Here is an 18,379-nt window from a genome sequence, read left to right as displayed (position 1 = left end):
TTCACTCATTTTACTGCACGAAAATTATTTCTCAATGAAATAATCATTATTTTCCAAAAGCAATTATTTTGGCTTATAACGCAGCAAAAATTACCGGCTTGGGTTGTATTAATTTTTGTAATTAATGCCATTGCAATTTTAATTATTTACTGATCAAGCCATTATTATCATAATATTTTAAAACAATATGGCCACTGCCGGGTCTATCTGATTGTTCGCGATTAATTCAGGAACTAGTGAATGGATTTTCATGTGCTTTGGATTATTAGATGAAAAGAAAAAAGGAATGAATTGTAAGCAAAGGTGGACAGACGACCATATAAAGGTTGCCGGAAGACGCTGGATGCAGGTTGCCTCCAACAGGTATCTGTGGAGATCTAAGGGGGAGGCCTATGTTCAGCAGTGGACGTCCTTTGGCTGAAATTATGATGATGAAAGGTGGACGGTTTCAAAGTCTCCCTGTTCTAATTAAATAAATAATTTAAATGTAGACGTAGATTCTATAAAAATATACCTATTCTATTAATAAAATGCATCATGTGAAATAGAAAACGTGTTAAAACGTGTAGATAAATGTGGGTCACAGTATTGTACACAAAGATAACCTCTTGAACTTCACATTGAGATAAGTAGTTCATGATCGATTTACATTCCTTCCGCTTTTTAGATCGATTTTCTGGTCCTAATTTCTCGTGATTTAAATAATAAATGGGCAGTGGATGGATGCGAGCTACCCCTGAACGGGATGGTTGGCATTGGACGTCAATTGGCTGATATGATGAGGAATAATTTCAGAGGTGCCTACCTATGACGTCTTACTTTAATGTTGGGGTGTCACCATGATAGTAAGCAGAATCGATCCTGTTTGATAAACGAATTTTCGGTAAGAATATCGCAAATGGTTTTAAAATGCTTTTAATTTTTAGAATCCGTGTGAGAGGAGGCCTGTGCCCAGCAGTGGGACGATAAATAGGCTGTAACTAACTAACTAACTAACTAACTAACTAACTACCACTAGATACAAATATATGTAAATATACCGCATAATAATTTATAACGACAAGCTAATTAATTTGAATATGAAAGATAAGACGTCTTCAACAAAGTTATACTAACTAATAATATCCTGAACAGCAGCAGTAAATAAAATTACCTCATCGTCATTAATTTAATTTAACCTCATAATATAATTTTTTTTTTCACTGCCAACTAGAAAAAAAACCTTCGAAACCAATTTCGCATAATTTTTCCTTTACAAATTGCTATGAAAAGCCACATGATCAAAGCTTAAGAATATTGTATAAATGCGTGTGTGAAGAAGCAATTATCTCTTCAAAGAGCCATCGCGACAAAACAAATTGTGTTCAACCTCCGCAGCCTTAGAGCATTACCGAACCGGAGACGCCATGAGCACAGATCTCCATGGGATTAAGTCTGTCAATTTAGAAGCGGGGGCAGAAGCGAGCACAAATCTCACAAGAGGGCAGCGGACAATACAACAAATAGTAATACTTAACTTACACATGCATTTTCGATCGCATCATTACGTACACATACGATAAAATTATCAAACAATCTTATTATCATTTAATTATCAAGTTATCAAGCATAAACGTGATGCACGCAAGTCCATACGAGTATAAACGGTGCTTTCGTACTTTGGCAAAAAGAAAAACTCAGCAATAACGGATCCAGTTGATTAACATCTCTAAGTTCCTGGCAGGGTCAAACTGTACTGCTCTTTTTACTTACAAAAGGGCGTATGTAGACTACTTTATATATGAATAAACGCTCTTTCAAATTTAACGGAAAGGAAAAGGTTATTACATTGCGACGCGACGTACTAAAGTACTTGGTATGATATAAGGGAGAAATGATGTGAAGGTTGTGAAAGACTATAATATTTTCTTGCGGTTTTACTTGTGTTTTGTCAACTTAGACAAAAACTATCTTTTGACGTTTGTAATAATTTTGCGCCTGTAAAGCCTGTAAAGCGATTTTCTTTGTTTTCGCTAAGCTCGGGAAGTACAGTACAAAAAATAGATAAGTAGATATACTTTATTTGATACACCAATTTTAAATATTTGTCTTAGGTCTAATTAAAGTACCTAAGTAACATAATGGGCGACGTCTATAATAAAGTCAAAGTACCAGTTTAAAATGTAAAACGCAAGTGACGTCAGTTGTACTAGCTAGTTAGAAACAAAGATATAAATGCTTCAGCTCCCAAAGTTGATAACGTTACGAGCTATTGATGTGGAAGAAGGCATTGTTATGAAAATCATCCTGAATAGATACTTCCTTGAACCATTGATTTACATAATACACCAAGCTTTATCTAAGGGGATGGGGAAAAAAATGCCTTATCTTATAGATTCACTTGCATCCTAATAATAATAGTGAAATCCCATAAAAATAGTATAAACCATAGTAACCAAATTGTAATTAACTTACTTAACTATCGTTTAACCAATTGTTTTTAAAAATATAAACTACTAACTTCCGCTCGCAGCTTCGCCCGCGCATTGTGTTAATAAAAAGCCTATGTGTCCAGGGTATCACCTATCTACATACCAAAACAACCAAATCGGTCCTGCCGTTTTTGCGTGATAGAATAACAAACATACATCCATACATTCTCACAAACTTTCACATTTATAATATTGAATATTATGTATAGTAGGATTTATTTACATACGCATTAAAAATGTTAAAGCACTCAAAATTTTACAATATTTATTGTCACTCTCTCAACGATAAAATTGATTGTTCTATAGTTCCTAGTTACGTATCATATACGTATACTACTGTCAATTTACATTTTGTATTTCACTTTACCAACTATATTCACTTATAATGCTGCCAGGACCAACCTTCTGGCCAAAACGCCTCTCACGCGAGCGATCCGTACTATTAACGAAATCCAGAAAAGTATTGACATTTTTTCTTGCCCGTTCAGTGAACTCGCAAAGATGATTTTATTTATATTATGTTATGTAGATTAGGCTTGTAGTACTTTTGTCTTTATTGTTTAATTTTATTATTTTATTGTTATAGTTTTCAATTTTATTTTGTGTAAACATTTCGAATGTGGTTAATTTTGTAAAAAATAATATAAGTGCCTCACTAACGCATTGGATTGTATATCTGTAATGTTAGTGATAAGGTTGAAGAATAAATAAATAAATAAATAATACCACAAGAGCTTCAAAATTATCGGGTATTTCCCGATAGGTTCGTTGTCAAGTTTTTCAGGTTAGAAAATCACGAGCGCAAAGCGCGAGTGATTTTTCCTGAAAAACTTGACGACTTTATTTGTTTGCAGGGAACCTTGAGGGAAATGCCAGATAATTTTGAAGCTCGTGTGGTATTCGGGGGATTATTTTTCCGTCCCAAATGTCGGCCACAACCTGTCAGTTTGACGTAGCAGCGACCAGAGAAAATATTCAAAAAAAATTATCAGTATAATACCATGTAGGTTGTACCACGTGACGTCGAATGGTGCAATTCTATTGGTCGATATTTGGGTCGGAAAAATAATCATTAATATTTCATAAATTTTCCAGCGAGCAAAATATTTCTCACAATGGGATTTTTGTTTCTCTGTAGGTATCGATTGACGGATTAACCCATAACTGCGAAAATCCTCCATTTACTCAGTTTTGGGACTATTCATTTACAGTTTGTTTCTGAGAAAAATCTTTGTATGATAACTATGTATTTGTCGCATTTCTCTGATAATTTGGCTGTACCCAACACTGAGTTAAGCTCACCCTTGCGCTTAAATGTTTTATTTCCCTTGTGTATATTAATATTTATAAATAATAAAAAAACGCACGAATTCGCATTTGTATATATACCTACTTCTTACTATATGTGAATCATTAGCATTTGAATTCAATGTTAGGATGAGCAAAGGGTCAAGACAGCATTGTTGTGGGATCAAAAACATTTCACGGCTCAGTGATTTTCACAAACTTCCTGTTTTCCGCGAAAGTTACTCGTGTGTGATTTACCTGTGTTTTTGTTTATAATGTAGGTATGTTTGGTAATGTTAGACTGTCTATCAAGTTTTCATGTTTTTCGTCGCTCAAAATGTAACACACGTAAAAAAAGCGACCGGAAAATTATACCAGCCATTTTGTCTGAATGCCAATGCGTTGAGTATTTATTAGTCATAGTATTAAAATCTATAAGCTGTCATCAGCGTGCGTAAAGGTTTAGATTTGTTAAGTCCGGAAGATATATGTATACATATGTACTTCATACTAGTTTTAGAGATTTATGGTACTGAAACGTATGGTCAAAAGAAAATTGGGTGCTAAACTACTGACCAATTAAAGGTATCAAAGAACGCTGTAATTAGGACTGTCCCAATTGAAATCGAAAGGTCGATAATGCTATTAGTTGCCCAGGAAATGGAATGGAATCAATGGCTAATGACCGGCCAATGAAAGGTAAAACAGCCATTTGTTGGGTCAAGCTTTGAAGGTGTAAAACAAAGAATTCATGTCACAAACATATAACTTGATCGAAAAATAAAAATCCGTAGACGTAACAGGTTAAAAATAAAAACATCAATCTATAATATAAAAATGAATCGCAAAATGGGTTGATAAGCGCATAACTCAACAACGCCTGGACCAATTTGGCCAATTCTTTTTCTCTTTGTTGTGTTTGTTATTGTCAGGAGAAGGTTCTTATGAAAAAAAAAAAGGGTAAAGTAGAGAAGTCAGTTGACGGGAGCGAAGCCGCGGGCAAAAGCTAGTATGCAATATATTAAAAAAAAAATAAAAATAAAATAAGCCTTTATTGCTGCTAGAGTTTAACTTAAACAACTACTAACTTATATAACTATACATTTCATTAAAAGATAAAGGTACCTAACAACAAAACATTTTAACTAAGATATACTCTCGGCATTCGGTTTGTCTCTCCTCTTAACAGCTTGTCTTTCGACAAAGGCCTCCTCTAAGGATTTCCACTTGCTTCTATCCTTTGCTGTACGTAACCATTCTGGTCCAGCCACTTGCTTCAAATCGTCTTCCCATCGCTTGGGTTGTCTTCCTCTACTTCTTCTGCTTTCTCTAGGATACCATTCCGTTATTATTCTGGTCCATTTCTCTCTCCTTTCTCTCAGCATATGTCCTGCCCAGCGCCATTTTAATTTTCTGCAGACCGTTTGAACTTTTCCGAACTTAGTCCTTCCTTTGATATTTTTTAATTGTATTTTATCCCTTCTTCTTACTCCCAATACGTTTCTCTCTATCCCGTTCTGACATATATTTAATTTATTTTGTTGTTGTTCGGTTAAGGCCCAAGTTTGGCATCCATATGTGAGGCAAGGCAGTATGCAAGCATTGAAGACCTTTCGTTTCTCTGACATAGGCATTTCTTTATTTTTCATTATTTCGCTCAACGACCAGAATCTTCTCCAAGTGTTTGCTATTCTCCTTTCTATTTCTTTCTGCATGCTCTGTATCGGTGAAACCAACTGCCCCAAATAAATGTACTCGTTTACGTATTCTAACTGATGATCATTGACTGTGATAGCATTTTTTTGTGGAGAATTGCTCATTACCTTCGTTTTTGATAAATTCATTGTAAGTCCTGCCTTTGCACTTTCGTCTGATAATTGCTGTAGCATTTGTTCTAAGGTCATCGGGCATTCAGAGAAAAGTATTAGATCATCAGCGAATCTCAGATGACTCAGTTTCTCTCCGTTTACATTGAGTCCGAAACTATCCCAACCCAGTCTTCTAAAGATCAACTCCAACACAGCTGAAAATATCTTTGGCGAAATAGGATCACCCTGACGTACACCTCTTTCTATAGGGAACTCTTCCCCTGCCTTTTCCAGTTTTATTTGAGCTGTGCTTTTCCCATAAATGATTTTTAGTATTCGAATGTACTTTTTATGGACCCCTTGTTGTTCTAATGATTCCCATATGTAATGGTGTTCCAGTGAATCAAACGCCTTGTTGAAGTCTACGAAACCCAAAAAATATATTTTGTTATACTCTCTATACTTCTGGAGAATCTGGCGTAGGACGTGTATGTGGTCAACGGTTGAGAAGTTGCTCCTAAATCCGGCTTGCTCCCTCGGCTGGTTTTCGTCAAGAGTGTTAGTCATTCGTAACAGAATTATTTTAGAAAAAACCTTGTATATATTGGACATTAAGCTTATTGGCCTGTAATTGTTAATATCTCCTTTATCTCCTTTTTTGTGCAACAAGACTATCATTGATTTCGTCCAATCATCTGGGATAACTTCCTCTGATATTATTTTGTTAAACAAATCGGTTAATTTAGGGACAATCACTGGCATAGACATTCTAAGGAGTTCATTGGTGATCTGATCGGGGCCGGGTGCTTTGCCTAACTTTTGAGTATTAATAGCTCTTTCTGTTTCTTCTTTTAGAATAGGTGGTATAAATTCAGTATCTTGTCTATCGTCTATCATAGTCGTAGCCGGTTCATTGTTTTTACTTTTGTATAGATCCTTATAATATACCGTAGCGATATTTAATATATCCAATCTTTTTGCACTACTCTTCCCTTGTTTATCCTTCATATTTGGCATCCAGTTCTTCGTTGTTTCTAGTTCTTTGAACGCTTTCTTTACTCCTCCTGTTTTCTTTATATGATATTGCAAAGTGTTTGCCCTTTTTTCCTTTCGGTCCTTCCTTATACTTTTGTTGATGTTTTTACTTATTTCGGCGATCTCCTTTCGTGTTTCTTTGTTTTTCTTGCCTTTTAGAAGCAATTTTCTTTGTTGAAGTAATTGAATTGTTTCAGTAGATAGTTTGGCTTTATTATTTATGGATACTTTTCGTGCTTCGGTTTTGAGAGTATTTATAAAATTGCAGTATGATGCCTCAATTGGTTTGTTGTATTCTTTTTCTTCGTTTTTCTCCAAAGTTTCTTTTAATCTGTTCATTATCTCTGCTTTATTTTTATTATCTACATAGGGAACCGAAACAGCGTGCAGTCTTCGACTTTTCTTTGTGCTTGTCCCTCGTAACGTAGCACGAATCATTTTATGGTCCGAGTTAAAGTTTAAACTATGTATAATTGACAGATCTTTAAAAAATTTTGGTTTATTGGTCATAATATAATCGATTTCGTTTTTAAAGAGTCCATTTGGGGAAATCCATGTCCATTTCTTGTTCTTTTTCTTTTTGAAGAAACTATTTAGGATACTTAGTTTGTTTTCTAGACCGAAGTTAACCAATCTTGATCCATTTTTGCTCCTGCGGCCATAACCGTGTCTTCCCACCGTGTACTCTTCGCCACTTTGACATTCCCCAATTTGTCCATTGAAATCGCCCATTATTATTATATTTTTGTGAGCAGTGTCCACAGTATTTTGTAAAGTTTTGTAAAATTCTTCTATTTTGTTAATATCTTGTTTGTTGAATGCTTCAGTTGGCGAGTAAGCCTGGATAATTGACCATAATTCGTCTCTGCTATTTTGTACGGGCAGTTTTATGTTGAGTAATGCTATTCTTTCTGATATGCCTTTCAATTCCTCGATTCGGTCTTTAAATTTCCTTTTTATCATAAAACCTACACCGTATTGCCCAGGTGTTTCTCCTTTGTAGTGCAGTATATACTCCCCGTGGTCTTCTATTCCTTCTCCTAGTCTCCTCATTTCGCTTATTCCAATTATATCCCAATTAATTTCGGCGATTGCTGTTTCAAGTTCTACGAGTTTCTCTGGGGATTTTAATGATCGTGTATTAAGCGTCGCTATATGTATGTCGCAGATATTAATACTCTTTTGTTGTTTGTCTATCCTTAGAGGGTGTTGGTCATTTTCCCCCACGATGACCAGTCGGCTTGGGGGAGGTTGTAATTCTCCTGTTGAGTGTATTTTTGTTTTATTATTTTGTTGTATTTTCCGATTGCCGAGCGTTAGTTGCTATTGCTTCTTGTTTGTAGGGACGTTAGTAAGAGAGTTAGATCTTCTCATCACGTCATATGCGTTGGTTCTATTTGCCTTAAAGAGTGCGGTGGCTTGCTGTTTTTTAGGTTGATCTGGAGAATACGGTGAAGAAGAAGTTTCACGTTTTCTTTTCTCATTTTCTTTCACTATCAGCTTATCATATATGCAATATATTAAATGCGATCAAAACTGCAAGTCATGATGTGATAAAATATTTTGTTTTATCATGAAAATGAATCATGCGCATTAATATTCAAATACAATCTTCAAATTCGCCGTTACAGTCACATCTTCGGTAGTATAGTGGTAAGTATCCCCGCCTGTCACGCGGGAGACCGGGGTTCGATTCCCCGCCGGAGAGATTCTTTTTGTGCTTTCAAACAACATTATTTATCACACCGTAATCAGTTCTACCGAGCGTATTTATTATCTCGCTTTACATGATGAATACGAAGTTGTGGTTTGTTATTTTCCATTCAACCTGTACCACGTCAAATTAGCATTGTTTACGTGCCCTTTTCATACGATATTGACAATTTGATACCAGGTAAAATAATTCATATAAACTAGTCCTGAACATTTTCAATTAACTTCGCCTGCTTTCACGATGTAAATAGTTTAGTCATACTACACAAAAACATATTTTACACGGAACTGTAAAAGTTACTTCGCTAGAAATAATCGCTCATCATATTACTTATATGAAAACGGATGTCCCAAAAGACATAATATTCAAGTAAAAATTAAGTACTTTAAACATTAAAAAAATTGTACTTTAATTAGTTAACACTGATACCAACTTAGTCATTACCATTAAACCGTTCAGTAGTCAAAGCGCCAGCTTCTCAAGTACGAGTGTAAATAGCAATCTAACTTCCCCAAGTTATAATACGTACTTTCTAAGTATGTAGTAGTAAGTAGACAAGAAAAACACCTTGAGGAAGCCTGGACTTTATAATCTGAAAGTAAATGTGGTGATTAATGCTCATTTATTTTCTTTATAAAAACAGGCATGTGCTCTAAAGTAGGATAAAATAAAGGGCTTATGATGACAATGACATTTTTCAAAACTGTCATCCATCCATTTTCCTCGCATCAAGGCATTTGTGCTCTGCGTTCCAGCGTCAAGGAAGAAAATATTTCACCATTATGGGGACCTTAAAAGCAAACCTATAAAAAAAACATCAGAAGCATTTGCAAGTAACATCACAAGCCGAACTGTGAAACAAAATCTTTTCATAAACTTTCCACCTTAACCCGTAAAGATGGAAAGTTTTGAAAACCCCGTGCTTTTAGGCTTTCATATGACGCCTTCACTTAGGAAAGCAGATTATCCGTTACACGTGTTTTGTATTGCGACTCCTTATAAATAAATGATTTGTGTAACCTGTTTTATAAGACCTCAAAAAGACAGGAGGAAATTAAAATGCTGAATGTTTATTTTTTGTGGAAAAGTAGATTGCCTATTTCATGGAAAAGTACGATACTTTCTCACTATATTTATTGAATGGTTAGTTAATCTATTGATATTAGCGTCATGTTTCTGCTGCATATTTAACTTACCTGCATTTTAATTAAATTAATTTTATTTTAAAAGAATTATACTTATTTGCAATTTTATAGGACCGAGGGAAGTACTTCCCGTCTATCAACGACGATTTCTATCTGACAACGTGAACGAGTGACAAACGGACAGACACAGTTACTTCCAAATTAAACCAAAAAAAAACAATAAATACGTGAGGGTTGTTTCTATGTCATATGAAAACTTTCCTCAAAGATAAAAATATAAACAAATGCCACGAGAGATTACAACATTATTGTTTATTTTTTGTTTATCATGCTGACTGATTTAGTTAGCCACGTCATTCTAAAAACGATATTTAAGTGTACTGGTATCTCTATAATCATTAGGTACTTTTTAGTGTCGACTAAAATACTTTCAGGCAAAGATTATCGAATTAAAGAGACTAGACGTTGCTGGCACGAAAAGTTCGTACGAGACAGATTGTTTAAAATAAATCAATACTATCATTATTCTTTTATTTGTATGATTAAGTTGAAGTCCACAAAACTTTATTTTGCTTGTATAATACCAGATCCTTTACCCACTAGGCCACCACGATTGCTGGTAAAAGGATAGGCAGATGAATACAAGATTTTATAAGCAATTTCAACGAAATGGTACACACATTTAGGCAGTAAAAATATATTGTAATTTCGGACTAAGATAATAAATGGAAGCTGAACTTTATCGCACCTTACCATGCGCTTGGACGTTCATAACGCTTATTCATATTTCATGAATTATTATTTCGAGTTAAAGGTATATTTTTATTGTCCCACTCAGATGTCTTCTTATGCAGAGATGAATTGAGAGTGAATCAGCACGAACAATGCATTTAAACTTTTGACCGACTACCCAAAAAAGAGGAGGTTCTAAATTGGGATGTTTGTAATGTTTTTTTGAAGTCCAGGTTTTACGGCCTGTTAATGTAGTAAATTAATATTCAGATATTTTTCCCCAGTCATGTTTCATGACTAATTGACAAAGACAAAGCAAAATAATTCAGAATTAATTACTCGAATCTAATCTCAAGTGCTCCATAAGATTAAGATTAAAGAACACTCCTGTATTCATAATCCAGCCATTAGATTACTTACTCGAGCCTCTAATAACGTTTTAAATAATAAATCTTGACTTTGGTAACACAGACATCTGCAATAAGTAAAGTTAAGAAATGGATTTAAACCTAGAACGTAAAAATGTCGAAGATTCAAAATCCATAAATGTCACACGAAATAGATTCGTATCCAGTTCTAAATTCGAAAATATAGATAAATTTAAAAAAAAGAATCCGAGGCAAATCGTCCGAACCAGTTCACAACATTTCCAGAATACCTTCGCACACATACGCAAAAACACTCACACATATACACATCACATATTTCAGAAGCAAATCTATATTATTATATTGTATTGGGCAGATAAGATATGGTCGTTACACTTCTACGATATCTAAGAGCCGTGATCGATATCGGGTATGAGAGGATGGATAAAACTATTAGCGGGTTATAATAATGTTTGAGAATCGTTTCCAATAATGGCTCGTATTTAGTTCTAGATGTTAGGCCTTTTATGTAGCTAGGAATATACACCTTTTTTTTCTGAGGCGGATTACTTGTATCTCGCTTTGGTGGAATTTATCAATCGATTTCCAAACATTATTATAACCTTGTGCGTATACTTAATACAAAATGTACATTTTGTGATTCCATGCTCTAGAAGTCTAGAACGTGGTGTTATATAGTGTGTAGATTATGAACCATACGGTCTTTCAATGACCTACCAAGTCTGCAGGATTGTTTGAAAGAGTTTCCGCGGCCCAGGTACACAAAAGCCTTCAGAAAGATCATATGTACATGTATCGGTTTTAACCAATAAAAGTATAACACTCTCTTTCACAATAACCACCTCGGAAGACGTCATTTAATGATTAGAAAAGTAATAACTTACTAATTGGAACCTGGTTTATGACATAAAAGATGTACCACCTGTATTTTAGAACAGTAAGAAAAATAAAATCGTCAAGATGGCCGTTTTACAACTTCAAGAGTGAAAGGCCTGTTGCTACAATAATTCCATTATCTGTCAGACAAACTGAGTTTGCTTGAGTTAGATCTAACTGGAATTGAGTTAGAACGTCGTTGGGGCAGTTATCTCCTGAAGTAGGTAAGAGAATTCTGTTTTGAAACTGTTTTATTGGTCATTTTATTTATATTTTTTTTGTGTGAGACAAAACAAAAGAACAAAAACAGAAATAACGGGTCTGCTGGAAGAGATTTCATTACAAATAAGCACCTTTGTACTATTTTATGTTACTTCTACTTCTTTTGTATGTTTACTGTATACATAAATAGTTAAATAAAATAAATAAATAATACTTCAGATATGTACATATGTTTAGTCAACGAAAATTGACCTATGTACGAGTAATTGGGTATCGTTAATACAATTTCTACATAACAACAACTGAATGTGGCCCTATAATGAATGAATAAAGACGCTGAAAATATTTTCCAATCGCACAAAGATATGTTGCAACTTCTTCAAAACCAAAGATGACAAATACAAAGTGACTTTTACAAAATCCTAATCTTATCTTTTATCTAACACGTCGTCTCTAACAAAGGAAAATATTTAGATAAACCTATGAATGTAAGAAGAATATTATTAGAATGAAAATACCAATCTGGATAGCTAATCAATGGTGGACCCACCCTTTGTATAGGAAAAAGCAATTGGCCAGGGCACGCGACAATGGCCGGTATTATGCTGACAATTCCGAATGAACCGCATTCAGTTCAGTTCATTCAGTTTCTAAAGACATTTCTTTATGTAAGGCTTTTGGTACATTGATGAAAAGTTTTTTTAACTGACTTCAAAAAAGAGGATTTCAATTTGACCCCTATGTGTGTATCTTTGTGCACGATTATCTCACGTTTGGCAAAACTGAGTCACACCAAGTCTTAAATCTCTAAAACCAAAATCACTACTATCATCGTACGAATTAACAAAAATACAAAATAGAAATTCGCCTTTACATACCTAAAACATTAACAGCGCTTTCACACTAACAGTTTTAGCGCTCGGTTTTCCCGAGTAGCATCGCTCGATTCGACGAACAGTGTCAGCAAACAATTGACTACGGCCTTACTACCCCCGATGCAAAAAATACGGTTAAAACGACACATTTTTACTCGAAATTCAAACATCAAAAATCTAAAAGCGCTAGAGCACACCTCACTGCCCAGATTACAAAGCAAAATTGATGTAAGTAGGTTTGTTCAGGAAATATATTCTATCCGCATATTTTAAGATCGTGTATGAATAATGTGAAATCTGAATTTCCCTAAGGAATGCACGGGGAAACAGAGTTACCACAGCTAATTAATTTGAGTGGAGATTAAAACATGGTGGTTTAAGTAGGTCAAGAAAAACTAGGAGTTTTACATTTTACCTACGTGCGTAAAATTCTATAAAACGCATAATTTGACTCGCACAAAGGAACGAAGCAATCTTCTGTAAAAACACAATTATTATGAAGAATGAAAATAAATTTTCTCTTTACTTAAATCTGAATCGATACAGCTATTAGTATCAATTATATCAATAAAAGTTTTGAAAGTGTTTGTTAAAACCCTTGACCGATTTTCCGTTTACAATTATAATAATGGGATTCACCGTCAATTCTCGATGCAATGTTGAGTGCTCTCACAGATAGTGCAACAATACACGTAAAGTACTTCGAATGATACACACCTTTATTGTCAATGAATGAGTGCTGATTGTCAATGATTTATAAGTTAAACTAGCTACCGACAGCGGATTTACTCATTTTATGATTTACTCGCTTCCTGAGGGAACTTTCAGCACCTGGACAAAAATAAGTCTGAATGTGAAGAATTAAACAATACTCGCAAACAATCGTTTTTTTTATAAAGAAAGAAAGAAAGAAAGAAAGAAAACTTATTTATTGACACAAACCATACATACACATAGAAACAACAAAAAAAAAATAAAAGAACAAAAGGTTGCGTCAAATAGGTCCAGTTCAGCATTATGTCAGACAGCTAGTGTCTGACGCTGGTTTTCAACTGGACCTATGCGGAGTTGCGGATGTCCATCGGTATGAACTGATTTATGCTCTATAGAAAAAAATAATAAAACTACTAAACTATGTACTATTTAAAAAAGAAAAGAAAAAGAAACGTAAATCATAATCAGAAGGATTAGTCACAAAAATTAAATAAAAATAAAAAGTGGAGGTACTTATTAAATACTTATAAATACTTATTGTCTGGTTAGGCTGTGGATTGTGGAACTATGTATTTTATAGTAATTCACAGCACAAAGTACGCACATGAATTCGTACCCCTCCCCCAATTTGGCTGATACCTAGGATTAGTTTCTGCGCAGCCACTCACTCGAACTACATTATGTACATCATATGTATACTAAGCAATTGTATAGACACCGCAATTTTCATAGAGCGGACTTTACAAATTTATTGTCAATTTAGAAGGACCAAAACAACTTTCCATTTCACAGAAACAATGACAGCTGACGCAAGCACTTCAGTAACACGCAGTTTTCCTCTCAAGCCATAGATAGTGTTAGCTTGTATGTGTGTGTTTATCTCAAGTGCGCAGACGCAGACAATGTTTTTAGTACAACGCCTTGCTTTTGTTAATACAGATCTAGTTTTATATCTTCCATATTTAGAAACCATGGTTTGTAAAATGATTTGTTTGTTTGTTAGATACAGTTTCATGCGAAAACTACTGAATGGATTTTGATGAAACTAGGCAGTAGTATACTTTATATTTCAAAATTAGGTATAGCAACTTTTTATTTTCGGGGTGAAGCATTTCCACGTTAAAAATCATGTTACATGATAAATTCAAAATGTTCAGAAAATAGTCTATTTCGTTTTGGAATATAAAAGGCAATTGATAAATGCGGTAATTTACCGTGACAGGACAAAGCCAACTTGTAAAAATATAAATTTCGATGATAAAATATATGATGTATTTTTATTGCGGTGTCTGTTATTAAATCCTATAAATATACCTACAGTTTTCCATCATGAGAAACATCAATAAATCATGAAATACGTAGCGAAATAATCATTGCTAGCCGTTTTTCCGTACCGGGATAAACTATGGCCTATGTTACTTGGGAAAAGTGTAGCTTTCTAACAGTGAAAGAATTTTTCAAAACGGTTCAGTAATTTCAGAGCTTTAAGGGTACAAACAAACAAAAATGTTTCCTCTTCATTATATTAGTATAGATAACCATTGTTCCATGACAATAATGATGATTGACAGATAGGCATGCGATTGATATTAGTTACCTACTATTAGGGATTAGTTAAATACGTGTAAACGTAGGATTATCCTAAGACCAAGATCGATAAGAACGTGCCGAATTAGCATGAACTGTAAGTAAGCTACTTAGCTTGCGCCAGCGGTTTCACCCGATTTCCGAGGGAATTATTTCCGTATACCCGGATAAAAAGTGACCCATATTTTATTCTGATATACTAGCTATATTACTGTCAAATTTCATCAATATTTATTCGTCAGTTTTTGCGTGAAAGAGAAACAAATATCCAAATACAGAAAGCTTCGCATTTATAATATTAGTAAGACGATATACAATGTGTCCCGGGCATAAGTGACCGCCCGAAATTTTTTGAATATTTGTGCAAAATTAAGGATAATTTCTTTTATATTTTTGAAAAAAATAATTTAAAAAAATTTATTGTCAGGCCTGTTAATAACAGGCTTTGCTCTTTTTTTACCGAGTAGGAGTCAATTTCAACTGACTGTATTTTTGTATTTGTTTGAAATAGCAGCAAACATTGTTCTGAGCTATTGTAGGAAATATCATGTAGTTTATTAATAAATTAAAAGAAAGTGATATTAAGGGGGCATTTATTGGACTTATTTTGGAAAAACTGAAAAAAAGGCGTTATTTTCTTTGAATTTTTATTTTCTTTTTTTTCTAATAAATGTTTTATTACATTTTTGTTATGTTTGATAATTTTAAATGATAAACTATGATGTCGGCTAGTCAATAAAGAAAAAAGAATTTAAAAATATGTAAAAACTTAGGAAATATCTTAAAAAAACTGCAGCACGTCACAGTATTTACTAAAAATCATTAAAAAAAAACCAAAGGCGGTAAGTCCCAAATATAAAGGAAATTATCCTTAATTTTGTACAAATATTCAAAAAATTTCGGGCGGTCACTTATCCCCGGGACACATTGTATTTCACGTGACGTTAAAAATAGCGTCTTAAAAGTCTTGTATAGGGGTTGATTGCTCAAAGGATTACAGTAACCTTAAATCAGGGGCAGGTTCAAGGGGATGATGACATAATGTAAGTCTTTGCCAACACTTTGTTTAAAGAGGCTTACACCCAAAAGAAACTGATTTTACGGTTATGTACCAAAGGATAGTAAAAATTGTCACGGAATGTAGAAAATACAGTAGTTTTCGCCGTTGTCAATAAAATTTATGTCTCAGAAATTATAGCTTACGCAAAAATTGTTATGCACGGATGTTTGTTCCTTTTTCACACAAAACTATATAATGAATGTTGATATAACTTGACAGTAATATAGCCAACACATCAAAAATATACAGGCTACTTTTTATCCATAAGCGGGAAGTGTTTCCCTCTTGTCGTAGTAGCCCAATACTAGAGTAATATTGAGCCACATGACACACTAAGAGTGGGAGAAACCATGTCGAGATTTTGCGTAATTTGTAAAGGAATGAAGTAAGAGATAATGCATACTTATTATGATTAGCATTGGCATTCAAAAAGTTAAATACATAGTTATTTCTGTATAAAATTCGTATGTCAATCATATGCCAAAGCCAAGATTATTTCTTCGCATAAATATCTAGCGTCGTATTTACGTTCTTCGCTACATAAACATTGGGTGTCGAAAAACGTATTCGGTCTGTTTTCGTAGCCATAATGTTTTCTCAGTTCCCTTTGTTGAAAGTCAGGAATCTTGGGAAATATGCTGGTCCTTTCTATATGGATAGAAGGACCATTTTTGCTGTTTTTCCTGGCAATTTCTTACACATCCATCATGAGAAAACACATGGTTAATAGAAAAATCTGAATGGAAAATTCTTTGTTTTATACTATCTTTCGTCTGCGGTTTCACTCGCATTCTATGGGAACTACTTCGCGTACATAGTTAAAGAATAGTTTATAGTTCCTGATATATGCGCGTTTAAATGAACAGACTCTTTAACCTTATATTATTATTAATCCAAAATTGAAGTCTTGCTTTGAAAGGAAACCCGTAAACACTAGGCAAGCTACATTTATTTGTGCTTTCTACTGTAACACATTAATGTCGCCGTGCCTAATTAATCATTTACCCACAGTGAATCCTTGTCTACGCAAACAAGCGTAAATTACAAAATAATTTACTGATAAACTGAAAATACCTATAATACAGCTTCTGTAGTCTTTGTTACTCTCAATCAACTACAGTTTCCCTCGTATTCCAAATATGCAAAATTCTTCGAATTCCATTTATTCACAAAACCGATTTTTCACCTCCACAATAATAGTTACTTTTTTACGATAGTTATAATACAGGGTTATAAATTTATAATTCGAGGTATACCTCATATATTCGAGGTACATCCGAAGTTCCCTGTATTTTGAAATAATGAATGAATTTTACAAGTCCTGTATTTTGGAGATACCTAAATCACGATTTTGTAGATAAGCCGCTCCTAACTTATTCGACCCTTCCAAAAATAAATGACTTGTGGTGTCATCTATATGTGTATAATTTTTTAATGAGGTTAAGAACACACTGAATACTTTTAGTCGGCCGATAGTTTGTCATAATTCAGTATAAAGATGAATGGTATTATTACAAAGATCAGGTACTTATTTAGCCGATTTCAAATCGACTGAAAACATTGATTGGAATCAAGATTTCCTTAAAAAAAATTACAACCATCGGGCATCAACTGCCGGCCGACTATTTAGTCTGCAATTTGCGCGTACTGTAATTGAAAATGATTAAAAAGGAGCCATTGATTAAGCATTTTAGACGCGTCCCATGTTGATTTAGGTTACAAAAGGTAAGGCCTTTTTTGGGAACTCAGCCATTTATTCCATTACGTATCTTATTTCGGGTTCCTTGATCCTTTTTCTATAATTACACGTATAAATAATTAGATAATTAATCAGGAAAGAAATTAAATATAATGGTTCAGACTGCGATTTTGTAGCCTTGCAACTCCACAGTTTCGGAAATACATATTTAAGTATGTTCAGCAAAGCAAACGAAGTTGACAGAAAATAACTGATGATGCCCGAAGAATGAAGTTTGAAACTAACTGTTTTAATTTAAGCTACCCTTCCGAGAAAAGTGACTGGCGGCAGCCGCGTTCGTCATTTGTCACAATTGAAAATCAAGGCGAGAACCTCATTCGGCTGCAACGTTCCTAGGACACGTTTTCATACATTTCAATATTGTGACTCTTGTCGCATTGACCGAGCGTGCCTTCGTCGGAAAGGCGGCTTTAAGCAGGGAAGTAATTTTAATGTTGTGATTTATTCCAGACCAAACTAGCTAGAAACTTTCAAGGTATTTACTTTAGAGTTTAGATTATGTTATTTACATATTTAAATGAAATCTTTCTACTGGAAATATGTTAATGTTTTCTTTAGCTGCTTATTTGCGTAAATAAACTTGACATTACATCAAATGCGTATGTTTAAAGGAAATATGTACATTTTTGTTTTAATTTAATCATAAAACAGTACAAAAAAAAACATATATTAGGTACTCAGAACAGCATTTAAAAATAATATGCT

General features: G+C 34.0%; 1 protein-coding gene and 1 non-coding gene across 3 annotated transcripts in view; one reads left to right on the top strand and one right to left on the bottom strand.

Moving 5' to 3' along the window:
• Positions 1–18,379, bottom strand: part of LOC110371350 (atrial natriuretic peptide receptor 1) — a 239,061-nt gene that overhangs the window by 207,276 nt on the left and 13,406 nt on the right. The gene's annotated exons all lie outside the window — the stretch shown is intronic.
• Trnad-guc (transfer RNA aspartic acid (anticodon GUC)) lies at positions 8,238–8,309 on the top strand. The gene has a single exon. It is a non-coding gene; the product is annotated as a tRNA-Asp (tRNA).

The sequence above is a fragment of the Helicoverpa armigera genome, chromosome 23 (assembly GCF_030705265.1).
Source record: "Helicoverpa armigera isolate CAAS_96S chromosome 23, ASM3070526v1, whole genome shotgun sequence".
NCBI lineage: Eukaryota > Metazoa > Arthropoda > Insecta > Lepidoptera > Noctuidae > Helicoverpa > Helicoverpa armigera.
This window is presented reverse-complemented; position numbering and strand designations above follow the sequence as displayed.